The sequence below is a fragment of the Eptesicus fuscus genome, chromosome 19 (assembly GCF_027574615.1).
Source record: "Eptesicus fuscus isolate TK198812 chromosome 19, DD_ASM_mEF_20220401, whole genome shotgun sequence".
NCBI classification, from domain to species: Eukaryota; Metazoa; Chordata; class Mammalia; order Chiroptera; family Vespertilionidae; genus Eptesicus; species Eptesicus fuscus.
In genome coordinates, this window is record NC_072491.1 from 43,707,252 (window position 1) to 43,725,787 (window position 18,536).

Genomic DNA, 18,536 nt, shown 5'->3' on the forward strand with positions numbered 1-18,536 from the left:
CACAATGCACACAGGTAAGTATTTTCACTGTCTTTTTGAAAGTCCTGATGCCTCAACAGACTCAAATGTCATAATAACTCCTAGCAATACAGATAAGTTAAATCTGAAACGTATTGCTGATTCTGGTGGAAATAAGCTCCATTAAGTAATTTAAAGAATTGTGATCATTTGTCCATTTTGCAGAACAATGAGTTACTGAATTAGCATGTTAATACAGCCACTTTCCCTGGTAATTCTACTAAAAATAATTTAAAGAAGGTGTAGGTTTAGCTTAGTGGGGAGAGTATGATTTAAGAGTAAAACTTTTAATCTTCCAGGTTTTCTTTGTGATGTGACTCTGGATTTGGGGAGAAAGCCTCCGTTGATCTATTTCCGGCAATGAAGGCATCTACATCAGTAGCCCTTGAAGAATACCCTGGTTTTTCAGATCCTCAAAAGGGCCACATCAAGGTGGTGAACGCTGGCCCCACAGAAGAACAAAGGGGTGCTCTACAGAGAGCACCTGATGGTAGCAGATCAGAGGGACAGCATTTGACCCCGGTTGGAAAAAAAAAAAAAAAAGAGGAAAAGCAAAGAAAGCAAAAAGTTGAATAAATAAAAACATCACCATCAAACTATTACCAAGTGATGGATGTGTTCGCCGAGTATTCGTTTTTCTGGGTGTTTGCAATGTTTGACACATCCTGAAAGGAACACAATATATCCAAAGTCCATCTTGAAGCTGGGTAGTTCTGTGACTGCCACAAGGTTTCACTTGTGTCATTAAATTCACTGAAAGTGTTGAAGGAAAGAAACGTAGGAGAGCCACAGATGTTTGCCGTTTTCCATTTGAAGACTTGCAACTGGTTATTGAACACATCTAGAACTTCAGGCACTGATTTTTTTTTCGTATATGCTTTTAATCAGTATTGCATGGAATTAGGAGGAGATTTGTAATTCCTTTGGCTTGTTTTGGGTTAGGTCAAGTAGTTATGCTCTCTATTTCAACTGGTGATCTTTAAAAGATTCTCTCCGACAATTTTCTCCACATTTGTATTTCTCCTATGTCATTAGTCCCTTACCAACCTTAGTTAATATCATTGCTTTGGGGAAAATGTCCTAATTATCTTGTACACAGAACATCTTGGACAGGTTAACATTTCAGGTGCACAGTTATAATAGGTGTTAGTATGTATGAAGACCATTTCAATTGCTATAAAAAAATTAAAACCATAAAATAGATTGATCTTTCAGTGGGCCTCATTTGAAAGATTTTTAAAGATTGGGCATAAATATTTTATATTTTGACATAGGAGCATTTTCTAAGTACAAAACAAACCTATTAGAAGAAACACATAAAACTTAGAAACAAAGGGGGGGAATCCTAATACCGAACTTTTCAGCGAGAACATTATAAATTTATTCAATATTAATTAATTTACCAAAATGATCACTACTTAACATTTTGGTTTGGAGGATTAGGTTATTAACTGATAAACGGCAGTTTAGTCTTCATATTCCAGTTGATAGCTTACTTCAGTGACTTGATTTGAATTCACTGGCAACAACTGATTTGAATGAGGCCAGCCAACAGACATTTAATGACCCTTCATATAATCAGAGAATAGGATTTCCAAATGTCTACTCAGGGATAAGATTAACTTCTTTAATGGGTATTGTTAGTTTAAGAATTGTTTTGTTATAGAAAGAATCCTTACAAAAATAGATCACTACCACCTTTTTAAATTTTAATTTTAAGCTGGGCCCTTATGAACCCCCAAATAGTTTTAACACTAAATTTGCAGCATCAGTGAAATAACATGCAGTAGTGAGGACAGAAATGTGAGACCTTGAGAACAGAGAAATACAGCCAGGGAGCACATGTATGACAAAAATCCATAGGAACTAGGGGTTTCACATTTCACTCAATTCCATTATATTCAGTGCAACAAACCGTTGTGAAACATGATACTGTGGGAGATACAAAGGTGGACCTCAGAGTCACCATTTGTGAAATGTACCTCTTGTGGATGGCATGTCAAGGGGGAGGTACGGGGAAGTAACACCTCATCACCACCTTGCCCACTTGGACGAGACACACGTGTGTACCTTTCTGTCTCTTCTGAAGAACCACCATGTTAGGAAGCCTGGCCACTGTACAACATAAAACACAGGACACATATTTTGAGTGGGTGGAGTGAGTAGCTAGCTGCTTGCTGGAGTCCCCAATTCAATGTCTTCAGGAGTGAGGCCAGTAACACAAATGTTTAAAGCGGCCGGGAGAAGACCCCATGTATGGAAAATCTCATTTCTGGTCTTCACTCCTGGTCTACCCTAAGATGTGATTTTTTTTTAAATTACTTTATTGATTAAGGTATCACATATTTGTCGTCAACCTCCTCCCCCCGTTCCCCTCCCAATCCCCCCCACACGCAAGCCCCCCTCCCCCTGTTGTCCATGATCATTGGTTAGGCTCATATGCAAGCACACAAGTCCCTTGGTTGATCTATCTCCCTTGTCCCCACCCTCCCCTACTTTCCCTCTGAGGTCCGACAGTCCGATCATTGCTGTTCTTGTTCCTCAGTCTATGCTGTTCATCATTTCCCCTAGATGAGCGAGCTCATGTGATACTAGGAATACACTTATAGGGACTGAAAACGAGACAAGCAATAATGGTTATGCTGAGAGACAAATGAATCAGTCTGTAGTGAGCCTCCCTCTGGGCCAACAGTTCTTTTGAGTCCCGGTTTCCATGTCCAGCAGTTGTTAATGTGTTCATAACAGCAATAATGTGATTTTTGAGCAAGTCCCTTAAAGCTCTTCAGGTCTTGGCCTTCTCGCTTAAGTATTAAAGATCTGCAACTAAGATTTTTTAAGGCATATGTGGTTGTTAAAAATAAAATAATTCAGCAGATTACTGGGCATTATAAATTTTCAAATTCTTTAATTGCATCCATGAAATTAACTACACAGCGTGAGGCTTTTCATGCACCAGATAGGCGGCATTTTTTCTCAGCACACCAAGGAAAAGAATAAGCGGTGTCACAGATGCTTTGCCTGATTGAATGTTAGCCAGGCTCCTGAACCTTCTCCTACACTCATCTGTGCACTTCCTTGTAACGATCTAGTTTAGCAAGAACCCTGCTAAGTCGGGTTAACCAGAATTCCCCACTTTGGATATATCTGATCAGTTTCCTCATCTTCCCCTGTCTCCCAGGTGATGTCTGATCATCCTGGCCCATCTCCAGGAAAGAGGGTTTTAGGCTGGTTTAGCCAGAACCCTCTGCACCCCTGATGTTTCTTCTTAGCAACTTCCTATCCACTTGTTCATTGGCTATACGTTCCACTTGCCCATGCTGTATTCAGAATCGTGCCAGGATTTACAGTGAGGTCTCTCTTCTCTACAGCGATAGTCATGAAGGCAATTTGTTTTTCCCACTTCTCCAGCTCTGGCTTTTCTTGGACAGTTATAAGTTTGCTTTACGCATGTACTTCATAAAATACTAAAAGAATGACCTTTGGCTGAACCACACTTGATATCTTCCCTACTTTATCTAGTGATAGTGAGTCACAACATATCACAGAAATGCACGAATAGACATCTAATGATGAATCAAGTCCAGGTTCAGAGCAGATACCTCTTGAGAGTCATGTCAACAGGATGCATGATATGTAGCCACCACAAATTCAGAAACAATTCGAACTTAAAAATCCATGTTAGGATCATGGAAACTAGTACATGAGCTCTGGTTAGAAATCTGAGATAATAGTACACATTCCAGAAGTGGTCCTCATTTATTGATCTATCCATTTATACATCAAATATTATTGAGTTCCTGCTATTAGCCAGATAATATTCTAGTGACAGAGATGCAGATGTGAACAAGAGCCTCAAAATCCCTGTCTTTATGCACCTCTATATTAATAAGGGGGGTGGTGGTCAGGGGACAGGATATAAACAAGCACATAAAGAAATAGAATATATAAATGGAGGATTTCAAGTTCAACCAAGGAATGGCTATTTTAATATATCTGACATGAGGCTAACTTTGTTATTTAACAATGTCATACCTGCCCTAGCCAGTTTTGCTCAGTGGTTAGAATGTCAGCCCGAAGACTGAAGGGTTGTGAGTTTGATCCTGGTCAAGGACACATACCTCAGTTTCAGGCTCAATCCCTGGCCCCAGTTGGTCGGGGCACGTGCTGGAGGCAACCAATTGATGTGTCCCTCTCACACTGATGTCTGTCTCTATCCCTCCCTTTCTCTCTCTCTAAAAATCAAATGGAAAAAATATCATTAGGTGAGGATTAACAAAACAAACAAAAATGTGATACCTAGAAATTATAGTTAATTTCCAATCAATATGTAGGTAAAGTAAATGCTGTAGCCCACCACTCAGATCTCTTTAGGATTGAGATGCTCATTGTCCCAGATGCCTGGCTGCTAATGGCTCACAGCTAAGTCATTTTTACGGAATTGCCTTCAAGTAGAACAGAGCTGCCAGACCAAGGTCATGACCTCTCCCAAGGTGCAGCTTGTTAGCAGTGACAGAAGTGTGACTTGGCTCCTTTGCCTTAATCGGGACCTGTCTGAGGTAGCACCCCAATTCCAGAGGTCTCTGCATTGGCTGAGAGGTCTGTCGCACCTGCGCTACATGCCACCTTTCCCTCCGATTCCCTGACTTACACATGTCACCGAGAGAAAACCTGATGAGCTTTCTTCATGAAAATCTCTATTTCAGAATCCATTTCCCAGAGACCTTGTCCTTACACAGGGGATGTGTAAGGACATCCCCTGTGTAAGGAGGAGCCTTTATTCACAAAAGTATTTCTATGCAAAATACAATTGGGGTTGAGCACAGTAGTGTGTTTGAGTAATATACCAAGAAACCTTTCAAAATATTTTTCAATGAAACTTCGTGCCAAAGTTATACAAACCCTCACATATTCTTCAAGATTGCGTGAGTTTGATATGGAGTGATAAAGCATAAAAAATAGAAGTTTTCAGTTGGAAAACTGCTAGGATGCTATTTCCATGCCCTAATGACTATGGTTGAGTTTATTCAACAAACATACTCTAAATGAGCCATAACCCTTCTGGGTCTGATGTGAATCAAAGCTTTGCTGTCTTCCTTACACATTTTTCAAAGGCTCAACTCTGAAAAAATTTATATCAGTCACCAATCATGTAACTGTGAGAGAATGATGACTTCATGTAAACTGCCAAGCAAGTCTGAAGAAGAAATGATTGTTTGCTGCCATATATATATTTTTTTATATATATATATAAAATCTTAAGCGACCAGTTGACTGACTGACCAGTCGACCATTTGACTGGTCGCTATGACACACAATGACCACCAGGGGCAGACACTCAATGCCAGAGATGTCCCCTAGTGGTCAGTGTGCTCCCACAGCGGGAGTGCCACTCAGCTGACCAACAGGCTCCAGACGCTGGGCTCACAGTTGGCGAGTGCAGCTGCGGCAGTGCGAGCCTCTCCCGCCTCCATGGCAGCGCTACCAAGCGGTGGAGCTGTAGGTGCAGCAGGGCAGGATGAGTGGGAGTGGCATGGCACCCGGCCTGGGCACGGGGTCCTCCAGGGCAGCCTGCCGCTTCGCACACTACTACATCCCTCAGGGGATGTAGGACTGCCGGTTTCAGCTGATCCCTGCAGGCCAGGCTGAGGGATCCCACTGATGCACGAATCCGTGCACTGGGCCTCTAGTATACTAAGAAAAGAATCGAACTCAGGAGATATGAAGCTGGCACCTGTGAGATGGTTGAATGGTTTAAGAGAGAAAATGAAGGGGTTATACCATGATGCTAAATGCCAGGAAGTAATGAGCTACCAGAGGAGGCAGGTGCTCATTGCAAGATAATTTAACAACAGCAGAACCATGAGAGACATTTTGAAGAATGTTTGCATTTTAAAATAACTTTCTCATGGCTCCAACCACTTCCACTCTTGTATTTCATGTTACTTCACCTAACTTAACAGGATATGTCAGGCTGGTTAAAATATTTTGTGTCCTAAGAAGTAAGGTGTTTAGAGACAACAAATTATTTACATACAACAAATATTCATTGAGCAACTATTATGTTTCAGGCACCGAGCTACATGTATATCCATCATAGGAGTGATTTTGAGTCTGCGCACATAAATTTTCCTTTATTGGGAATGATGTTCAGCACAAGTGTTTGTCAGTTTAGTCAGCATGGATTTTCAGCTATAAAGGGCACCCTCCTAAGTGCTGAGAACTGGTGAATATTATGAATGGCCAAGACAGTGATATACAATGCCTTGTTTCCCAAACTCATTATGACCAAGAAACCCTTCCCTATACTCAATATGGAATATAAACCAAATACTCAACTAACATTTATTGAACACTGAGGCTATGTCAGTAGAAAACAGCCAAAAAACAATTAAAAAATAGTCATAAAATGACTCATGAGTTGACAGAACAGAGAACCAATAAAAAATAATGAATTTAAAGGCATTCTACATTAAAATTTGATAAATGTCTTTGAGGAAAATTAAAAGGAGGCAGGGACCTGGACTAGTGGGAGAGGGTTATCTCAATGAGAAGGTTCCAATTAAGCAAAGTCATGAGGAATTGGGAGGAAGTCATGTTAACAACTAAGGTAAAAGCAGGTGGGACTCCTGCGTTTAGAATCACAATATAGATGAGTATTTGTAAAAATAATAATGTGTTCAATTCTAATCCAATGAATAGCCATCCAGTTCAGTGTTGGCTCTGGGGATTTGGTGCTGAATCATACATAAGCTGGGCTTTGTGCAGCTTATATTCTAGTGGAGAAGAAAGAATATAGAAGCAACTAGGCTAATCCAGACAATTAGTACAGATTCTAGTATGTCTTTGAAGGAGGCATGCTAAGGACTAATATTGAGACTATTTGGGGACACTATAAATAGATGATTAGGAAAAACATCTTTGAATCAATTGTATATACAAATTGTGTATACAATGAGAACAAAGAACGAGAGAGAGAGAGAGAGAGAGAGAGAGTGAGAGAGAGAGAGAGAGAGAAAGCGTGCTGTGGTAAGAACTCTATAAATAGAGGAGACAGATTTGGCATTTAGGAATGGGGAAAAAACATGGCTGAAGGAACACTTAATCGGAGTCTTGCAAAGAGTTTGGATTTTTTTTCTCTGTAACAGAAAGCCATGAAAGGGCTTTAGGCACGGAAGTAACATGATCCCATTCATGTTTTAAGAAAAATCCTGCACTCTGAGTCAGAGTAGAGGGACCACGGATGGACATGGAAAGAGCGGCCAGCTTAGGAGGCCTTTCGTGGCAGATCTGATAAGGGCCTGGATGTAGTTCTCAGAGCACCCTATCCTCACAGGCTCTCCCCAGCAAGAGAAGTTTGGAGAAGAAACACTCAAAGCAGAAGCAGCCAGTGAGGTCAGCGGAGAAACCCTAAACACGTGGGTGGAGGACACGAGCGGAACAAGGATGATTTAAGTGGTTAAAGAAAGGCCTCCGTTTCCTTTATTTTACTATTAAAATATTTCATTTTATTATTCAAATGCAGCCTACATGTGAGAGGCAGAATGCACGAATCCTTAAATCATAACACATTTGTGACAACATAATCACAGGATTTCAGAGCATAATCATACAGGAGCCAAATCCGATCCATGTTGATGGACAGAACAGGAAGCTTAAGAGTGTGAGCGGTAGTTTCAGAAAAGAGATTGATTCAAAATTTCCCCAAGCCTCCATGTATTACCATAAACAAGTTATCATTCTTTAAATGGAATCCTTTTCAAGAGCACTATATTTTAAAATATGGGGGAATGATAACAGCTCAGATTAGCTATGGAAACCCGGGCATCTCATCCTAATGTCACGCTCCTTATCTCATAGAAATGGAGACACAGCCCTCCATCAGCAGCCTCTCATGGAGGAATTTCAGTCTCTATGGAGACTGCCTGCATTTCAGTCAGTCAATTAGAGGTGAAAGGTATTCCATTTGCAGTCACCTAAGCCAGAGAGTCCACCTATTTTTTTTTTCTTTCTTTCAGGCAAATGATATCTTCTCATCTAAGAGGGGGGAAAATCTGAGTATCCAGGTCATTTAATTTGAGCTCGTTCTGTCGCAGTTACTCTGCTCCTTTGTTTCAAGCGGCAACAGTCTTCGTAAATCAGATAGCGAACTGTATCATTATGCTATCATCCTTGAAAGCTCCCTAATTGTAGCTTTTCTCCCCAAGTCACTGAAATAAAGCATCTATTTTTTGCACTAAATATTAATTTATTTCCAGTTGTACTTATTATATTATTTACTGAGGTGATAATACTTTTAACCTTTTCTGTGGTGGCTCTATAGTACAGAGAAGTATTTTCTTAATAGCAGACATTTTCACAGAAGACAGTGAAAACTATAAAGAAGTTACATCACTGCTTCCATGTTTTCCCCTAAGAACATAAAAGACTGCAGCTATTGCTTGTGTTTTAAATTTAGTCACTTCAGGTGAAAAAAAAAAAGTCACATTGTATGTGATTAAATCTAATTATTTTATGTCCTGATTAGAGCTATTAAGATTTGTACAAAATGAACAGGGATTTAAAAAGAACAATAATCAACTTAAAGCTATCAGAAATAATTTACTGCTGAGCTCCTGTTATTGAATTTTTCTCTTTATCCTTGCTCCTCAAGAAATGTAAAACTTGGTAGCAGTTATTTATAATCTGAAGTGTCTGTGGTTGAAAATGACAGAAGTTCAATGTGAGTAGACATCAACTGAAAAGGGAACGGATGTAGAACTTGTCTGGAGAGTGTGTCTAACTTCAGGCAGGGCTGCATCAAGGGGCTCTTGCATCATCATCCTTAGGTCTTACTTTCTCCCCTTCATCTATGCTTTTCAATGAATCTGGCTCAATTCTAAAGCAGATGACCCCTGAGGAACATTAGGCCTCAGAACTCCTCCAAGCTTACGTTTTAAACTTTGAGTGGTCACAGATGTTTTTTAGAATATTTTTAGACTGGTGTGCACCATGTATTCAGCCAGTCCTAAAGTAACAATTATGGCCATGTTCATATGTCGCATTGACTGTTCCAGGTGGGTTTTATCACCACCCTTGGGGTAGAGGTATAGTCAGATTTAACATGAATGACATGGACTTAAAAAACAGGAGGAAAGGTCCTGGCCAGTGTGGTTCAGTTAGGTGGAGGGTTGTCCTGTGCACCGGAAAGTCATGGGTTCAATTAACGCTCAGGGCACATACCCAGGTTTCTGGTTCAATCCACAGTCGGGAAGCATCCAGAGGGCAACCAATCCATGTTTCTATCACATGAATGTTTCTCTCTCTCCCTCTCCCTCTCCCTCTCTCCCTCTTCCTCTCTCTCATCTTCCCTCCCCCATCTCTAAGGGAAAAAAAGCAATAAAAAAATAAAAAGAGGAGGAATGTTTCCTTAAGAGCTACTCTTACTAAAAGAAGAGGAAATGGGTGAGGAGTAGCCAGAAACTGGAGAGGTTCATGCCAACCTCACAATTTCTTGATGTTTCCATTCTTATCACTTTTCTTCCCATTTGACTTTTCATCTTTGACATGACTACATTCTTTTTGTTCCTTAAAAGAGCTCTCCATATAAGATTTTGCATTTTGAGTATTCAAATACAACCTACTATCTCCATTTTAAATGAGGTTTCTGCTTAGAAATTTTTATTGGCTCATTGGCATTTGGGGTTCCAATGTCCTCAGTTCTTCCATAACTCCTGCCTTGCTAATCTTCAGTCAGGATTATGACAACTTTGTTCCTCTCATTTCTCTTCCTGGGTGCTGCCCACTGCTCAGGAGGAAAAGTTGTAAAACAGCACTGCTAACTTCCCTCTACATACCTGCCAGCATTCAAACGGGCCCTCTCTTTTGTTTAGCAATATATATATATTTTTACTTTTGTTTGGAAACCATTCTAAACTACTTATCTTCAAGACCCTCCTATGAGTACCCATCTAAAACTGTATTCACTACTAGTATACACATACAACTTTTCCAAATCAGGTTCCCTCAGTCTTTATCCTGCTGACTTCAACAAATGAAACAACTTCAGCCAAAGAAATATTTTTCCACTTTTCAAAGGCTATTCCCTTATAAATACCTTCCTTCTTTTTGTTCTCCATGGTTATGATCACTCACATTCCTAGTGCTCATGCATTCCATGCTTCAGCAAAAAGGATCAGCTGGACATTCATGGAAAAAATTCCCTTGTGCCTTTTCATATTCTGTTCTTTCTGAGAAAATGCCCAGAAAGCTCTGGTTTTCCCTTCACATACACTTTTTTTTTTTTGTGAATTAGCCACTGACCCCTCCTGGTGGGATGCAGGTAAGTGTCTTTGATGATCTCCCTGAATGTTTGTCTTATCTCTATTGTAGTTATATCTATGTGGGACTTTCTACTAGGAGACAAGTGCATTTTCAAGGTTTAGAAATGTATTATGCCCAGGAACTAGAAGACCCTGACTCACTCCTTCAGAAATCTGACAGGGCATGAAAAGAGTCGGTTTAGGGAACACTGTGTTGAAGACAGAAAATTCCTATTGCTGAGTCATCCCGGTTCTCACCCACTGGGAGAATGGCTTCATGTGTATAGCAAACAAGAGCTCTGAGACAAAGAGTTGTTTCCTCATTCTGAAGATAAGAATCTGTCTCCCACTACAAAGAATAAAGAAGCCAGAAACTCATTTTCCCATAATCCATTGCAATGAGGGCATCGACATGTGATCCAATTTGGCCAATTTAGTCTAAAAGGAAGTTTGTTGGGGGGCTCCTCAAAATACTTTACTAACCAATGAAAACACACACAAGAGACAGAGCTCCTCATCAACCAGGTGTGGTTTTGTTTACATTTAATGCCTGAAACTGCTACAGCCATATATATATATATATATATTATTTATATATATTATAATTTTTTTATTGATTTTTACAGAGAGGAAGGGAGAGGAATAAAGAGTTAGAAACATCGATGAGAGAGAAACATCGATCAGCCACCTCCTGCATACCCCCTACTGGGGATGTGCCCACAAACAATGTACATGCCCTTGACTGGAATCGAACCTGGGACCCTTCAGTCTGCAGGCCAATGCTCTATCCACTGAGCCAAACCGGCTAGGGTGCTACAGCCATCTTTAACAATGTGTTTAGGCAAACCATTCTGAGAATGAATTGCAGTAACAAGAAGAGCCTCTTCTCCTTGAAGACAGTGTTGAGAAGTTGAACACAGTTTTCTTATCAGGTGATACGGTAAATATTACTCATTGCTCATGCTACCTTTACTTACATATTCTGTTGTCCTGTGACAGAATTTTCTGAACTGATAAGAGTGTTGAGCCGCAGCATTAGAAATTTATGCCTAAGGAATATGGACCAACCAAAACAGAGATTACACTGGTAAAAAGAGTTGCTCCCTCCTCAATACTTTTCCATCCTGGTGCCAGAACAACTAAAGTTGGGCCAATGCCAGTACCATGTCACTGAAGGAGTGGTCTCTGAGTTAGGTGCAGCATATAGTTTTCTGTATCTCAGTAACTATGATCTCCCTCCATCCATTAAAATCACTGAGCAATGAGAAAATAAAAAAAAAAAAACCACACACATATAGGGCAGCCAACACTGCTATTTTCAGCAGCAAAACTGTGGGACAGTATCAACAATAGTCAAAGGGAACAGAGTTCCTCATTGATCTGAATATTGTACCTACCTTGAAGAGATAAAAAAAAATTCGATTTGAATCAAATAAGCATCCCATGGGAGTGGGAGGTTAAGCATCACATGGAAGAAGGAATGATATTAGTTATAATTAATTAATTAAAAATACTTCTTGAGCATCTATGATATTATAAGCTTTATACCAGGTACTACGGATACAAAAGTGAGGGAAACAGGCAAACCTTATTTATTGGCCTCTTGGAACTTAAATTCTAGTAGAGTTGGCATTGTGAGTATAAAAAGTGGATGATGACAATAACTATGGAAACATCACAATCTCAAATGGTGGTAATTATGAAGAAACCAAAAGAAGTTAAAGGCATGAGGAGGCTTGGTCTGGAGTCACTTAATTTGGAGATTTGAGGGAAGCCTCCTAAGGATGTGATATGTGAGTGAAGAACTGTGAAGGAACAAATGACAACAAGACTTGGAGATAAAGAAATTCCAGGCAAATAAAGGAGTTGGTACCCAGACGCAATGGCAAGATTTATGCACAATGTTAGAGGGATAGAAAGAAGATTAAGTGAGAGAGGTAGAAAATATCCAAATTAGAATTATAATGTTTATAATTCTTCTTTAATCTTCTTCTCATTCTAGAATATATTTATTCAGCCTGAGACACACTGCATAAACAATACACTACTGTGTTTCAAAGCAAATTTTTACTTAAATATTTTTATGTACCGAGGCAGAAAATTATTACTAAAAACACTAGGATTCTAAATATGATGATCCCTAAAAACTTTCAAAGATTAGTTTTATTTGAAATGCAGTTTATTCTTAGGACTGTAAGTACAACAATGAAAAGGTAAATTACATTAGATGTATAATCTTTATATTTCAAGATTTGAACAGTAGTACTCTTTATTTTGCTTTCTATTATTTGAAAGTCTGTATTTCTTCAATTCTATAAATGTAAGCAATGTAATATGTCCCATGCTGCAAATGGAGCTTGAAATTAGGGTAGCAGCTTGTCTATCGGCATCATGATGATGTCAGCAATCCACATGAGAAATGAAACACAACCATTACAAATTCCACAGCCACAAAAATAGTCAGCTTTCTATATTTGAAATTGGCTGACTATATACAAGAATAGATGGTGTGTGGGGGGGAAAAGCAAACATTATTTTTTCTAGGCTTTGCAAAAGCCATTGGCAAGTTTGTTGATGAAGAACCCCATAATTCTATGCACTTAGTGAAAAATTTATATTTGACTCCAAGGTCCATATTGTAAAATTTAATATTGGGTCTATATATCACTATAGGAAGTAGAGTTTGGTAATTACTGGTATTTGATAAATTTCACTTATAAAACCATTAATGATTTCTTTCAACTAAAATTACATTTTCATTATAAATTACTCAATTGTTCTATGCTTAATTACTAAAAATACATGTAATAAATCAATCTTAACCAAGGTACACTCTTATGACCAAACAACAAAAATACTAGTAAAAGTTATCAAAATTTTAAAAATATAACCAGGTATTCCAGAGCCAAGAAAATCTGTGTTGGACATAAATTATGTACATAAGTTTAAATTTCCCTTAATTTTTAAGGATAATTTTAGTGAAGGTGAGAAACTCTTATTGTGGTAGAAAAACAAATCTGTTCATGAAAATCAAGGAATCTATTAAAATGCTCACTATTTAGCAATCATTACTTACAGTCTGATAGCATATGTGAAATGGTCTCCTGTGAAATGAGCAGCTACTGTATACTGTAGGAGATACTTGTCCATTGAATGTGAACTCAAGTTTTGTAAAATGCCCAGAACATTAAGAGTTAGAACTGTGCTTAAGGTGATACAGCATTCTTCATCAGATATGAAGTGTGAATTGAGAGATTGAGTTCAGATGCTGAGGAAAACTTAGGAACAGAGGTCCGTAAGGACTTCCTGCTCAGGCTGCCTTCCTAACACTATGTTTCAGTCCAACTACATTGAAGGAGTGGTCATATTAACAATTCTCTCTCTCTCTCTCTCCTGTTAGATCAGCAAGATATAATGTGAGAAAAGTATTGTCATATGACTTGGCATTTCAGAATACCATCTCTTATTCACAGAATAGTTCTCTAATTCCCTAGATAATATGCTCCCCCCAAAAATCTATAAGAACTCTTCAAATGATCTGTAAGTCTAATGATCCTATTTGAAGATCAATCCAACAGTAAAGGCACGCATCAAATTTATGTAAAATGTATGTACAAAGTTACTTCCCTTAAAATTTAGACTATAGAATGTGTATTTTTAAAAGCTGTGACAAATGCTACATGACAGAACCTCATAAAAAAAGCAAAACTGTATAGTAAATGTTGTCCAAATAATTTTTTCCACTTATCAAGCAAATGTTGAAGCCAACGTTTTAGAAATGTTAAAGAGAAAATAGCTGCTTTATGGAGAGTCCTTAGATTAGTCAAGTATGAGATTGGAAGTTTGTTGTTGTTTTTTAAGCCTTCTAATGAAAGGAAGCAATCCATGAGCATGCCGTTGGACAGTACCGTGACAGCTGTCATTTTCTATCTTGGAGAGGCCTTCCTTTAGTATTTCAGGCTGCTGTTGTCTTAGATTGGGTGCTGAGTAGTCCTCAATTCAGCCACCATATATCTGGTCAACATAGACTGTACTCGAATTTAATCTTTGCATGTGGCCTGGATCGGCTACTCATCAACAACGTCTAGCAATATGTCTATTTGCTTTCCATACACAACAGAGTGCAGGTTTCATTTCCGCCCAATGTATGCCCAGAAGCGGGTTTGCTGACTCATATGGTAGTTCTATTTCTATTTTGTTTAGAAACATCCGCACTATTTTCCATAGTGACCGCATATTTTACATTCCCACCTATAGTGTCCAAAGGGGCCTTTTTCTCCACACCATTGCCAGGCTTCTTTCCTGTTGTCTTGTTGAAAATGGGCATTCTAACAGGTGTGAGGACATCGCTCATTGTGCTTTCAGTTTGCATTTCCCTGATGGCCAATGGCACATCTTCTTTATAAAAATGTCTGTTCAGGTCCTTTGCCCATTTTTAAAATTGTATTTCTGTTTGTGTTATTTATTTATTTATTTATTTATTTTACTATTGTGCTGTATGAGTACTTTATATATTTTGGATATTAACCCCTTATCACATATGTGGTTTGCAAATACTTTCTCTCATTTTGTAGGTTCTCTTTTCATTTTCTTGATTATTTCTTTCACTGTGCAGAAGCTTTGCAGTTTGATGTAGTCTCACTTGTTTATTTTTCCTTTTGTTACTTGTACTTTTGGTGTCATATCCAAAATAATTGTTGCCAAGACCAATGCCAATGAGTTTTCTCTCTATGTTTTCTCCTGAGAGTTTTATGGTTTCAGATCTTACATTTAAGTTTTTAATCTATTTTGAGTTAAATTTTGTGAGTGCTATAAGATAAGGTTTCAATTTCAAACTTATTGAAGAGACGATCCTTTCCTCATTGATTATTCTAGAGATGACACCCAAATGGAAAAGAAAAAAAAAAAGAAGCAAAATGGTCTCTGTTTGCAAATGACATATCTTATATGTAAGCATCCCTAAAGACCACCAAAAAACTGCTAGAATAAATGAATTCAGTAAAGTTGCAAAATATTAGTTGCATTTATGTACGCTAATAATGAACCATAGGGAAAATAAGTTAAGAAAAAATATCATTTACAATAGCATCAAAATAATAAAACACTTAGGAATAAATTTAACCAAGGAAGTGAAAGACCTGTATTCTGACTTTGATGAAAGAAATTAAAGACCCAAATGATGATATCTGATGTTAATGGATTAGAAGAATTAATAATGTTAAAATAGCCATACTACTCAAAGCCATCTATAGATTCAATGCAATCTCTATTTAAATTCCAATGACTTTTTTCACAGAGATATAATAAGCAAACAAAATTTATGTGTAATCACAAAAGACTTCAAGCAGTAAATCAACTTGAGCAAGAACAAAACTGGGGCATCACACTTCCTGACTTAAATTCATATTATTACAAAGCTACAATAATCAAAAGAGTATGTGTAAAAATAGACAGACTAATGGAAGATTTGAGAGCCCAGAAATAAACACAGACATATACTGTTAACTAATAAAGATTACTCAATGGAAAAGGATAGCCTCTTCAATAAACTATCTTTTTCTTTTACCTTTATTTTTAATTTTTTCTACTTCCCCCTGTTAGTTAATTATCAGGTATTTAATAATTTTTTTGACTTGAGTTGAATTAGTTCCACATAAAAGTGTCAGAAATAAATGCATATGTTAGACAGTACATCTAATGTGATCAAGTCTTAATGCTATGCCTACCCAGTTTCTTCAGATGGAAGTTGTTATATTGTCTGTACAATGATTTAAGTGGAATAACATAATGGCCAAAGTTAACTTAAAACTATATGTGATAATTATTTTATCTATGAAGGCATGACTAGTGGCTTTATGAATTTGTTCATTTTTCTTATTACACTTCTTATCATTTTTTCTGAGTTTGGTTAAAACAATAGTCAAATACACATTTTATAATGTATTTTGAGTAACAAAATTTTAGATTGAGGAGGTGTTTGATTTCCTAAAATGCTACTTTATTCATCTATGTTCTCCATTACGTGCTGTTTTATGCATTGTCACTCAAAACATTTAATTATACATATGCATATAAATATGTTTGTTCTAATGGAAGAAGAAAGCTCAATTGAATCTTAACCATTTAAACTCAAAAGATTACAGCAATTACTCAATTTGTTACAGTATCTAACTCCTTAAATCTAGCCACATAACCAAAGCTTAAAGCTCAAAGCCACTATTTCTCTTTCCTTACACATCAAAATAACAATAAAATGCAAGAGCAAGAAGAATTAATGAGGTGAGGTTGATTATACAAGATATCCTCTAATGTACTTTAATTTAGGCAAAAGTACTTCCTTCCACTTGCCAATTTACATTATAGAAATTGATCCTCAATACCTCTCAATATCCTGTTCTTTTATATGGTAAATAGATTCCTAGCTCTCTATTTTAACATTCAATTATAGCTAATTTTAAATTTTTTATGTGTAATTTTTATACACTTCACCTATTTGTCTTCCTCAAATTATGTTCAACTTAGTTCTCTCCATGATAATCATATAATTTTAGTTTTGGGACTTCTTTTTCAAATAGTCTTAATTTCTCATTATCCATCTTACTTACATTTTTTTTTTCTCAATTGTCTCTCCAAATTGTCATATATTACATTTTGTATCACTGTCTTATTTTATCCAGATTATCTTTTTACTGCCTTTTATCTGAAAGGGTCACCCAGACTTCCTCTCCACATTTTAAAAAGAGTTATGCGCCAAATACTGTGATAATATCTTTCTACAGAAATGTACTTTTAAATACAATGTGAGATGGACAGGCGAAGTTTCTTCCAAAACTTTAGATTACTTTAGTGGTTACTCAATCCTCATGCAAATGTCTACCCAGATAGACTTTTATTCTTTTATTATTATTGTTTTTATGAAAGTATAGTTGACATTTGATATTATATTAGTTTCAGATGTACAACAATAGTGATTTGACATTTATATACCTCAAGTGATCACCATGATAAGTCTAGTACCCATCTGTCCACTTACAAAGTTATTACAATATTATTGACCTTACTCCCTGTGCTGTGCTTTACATCCTGTGGCTTATGGGGGTGGGAGGAAAGGGGGATGGGCAAAAAGGGTGAGGGAGTTTAAGAGGTACAAACTGCCAGATAGGCTCTTAAAAGATGGAAGGTAGATTGCTACATTAGGGAGATAAGTACCAAGTGGAATGTGGGAAATGTTAATGCAGAGTGAGCATGCTCTTTAGAAACTGGACATACATAACAATTTGAATTAGCCTTTATCTTATGTTTTCATAACTATCCTATTAACTAATAGCAGGTCTATGTATACTGTGTGTAAGTGATTCCTGTCACTCATTTCAGAGCAATCAATCTGTCATGCAGCTGTGTAGATCGGCATTGTCTGAATCTTAAGGCAGAACTTGGGTTATTCAGCACTCAGAGATTTCTATCAAAGTCTCCCATGTCCAAGATCACTTATGAGTTAAAGTATAACACGAAGCAGAACTTGAATATTTTGAAATCTTTTACTAACTCCCATGACTTTTTAAGAATATATTGCATATTACTTTCTGCCTACCCTTGCTTTCTTCTCTGTAAGGACGCCTGCTACTACATGTATTCCATCATGCCTATAAGGTCTAGCCAAAAATTAGGTGATTCTCCTTGACTCTCTTTCACATTAATGCTCAGCACCTGTATTTTACAGGAAAAACTATCACAAAAATGCTACTTGTTTCTTACAACAGGAGTCATGGATTGTTGCGTGTGTGTGTGATTTTATGTACTACATTATATTTCTCTGTTGTAAGTATACACCTTTACAACATATATCACCTTTCTTATTTCATTTACAATTCTAAGTAAAGCAAGGAAGGAGTCAATGGCACAGTTTTAGGGCTGTGGAAAACTGACTCATATCATCACTGGACAGCCAGGCTGTGAGTGTAACCTGTGAAATTTGATAGATAAAGATCAGGAAAAGGACAACCAGGTTAGAGAAGGGCCACATTCTTTAATTGAAGCCAACAACTCATTACTGATATGATTAAGGTGCCTCCCAGAAGTCATTAATAAATGTAAATGAAGATGGAAATTTTTAAATTTTTAATATGAAAAGGGAGTATGTTAAAATGAGAAAGAATGATATAATAACAGGTGCAAACTCAATGATGATGATCATCCAAGAGCCTAGGGGGACAAAACAGA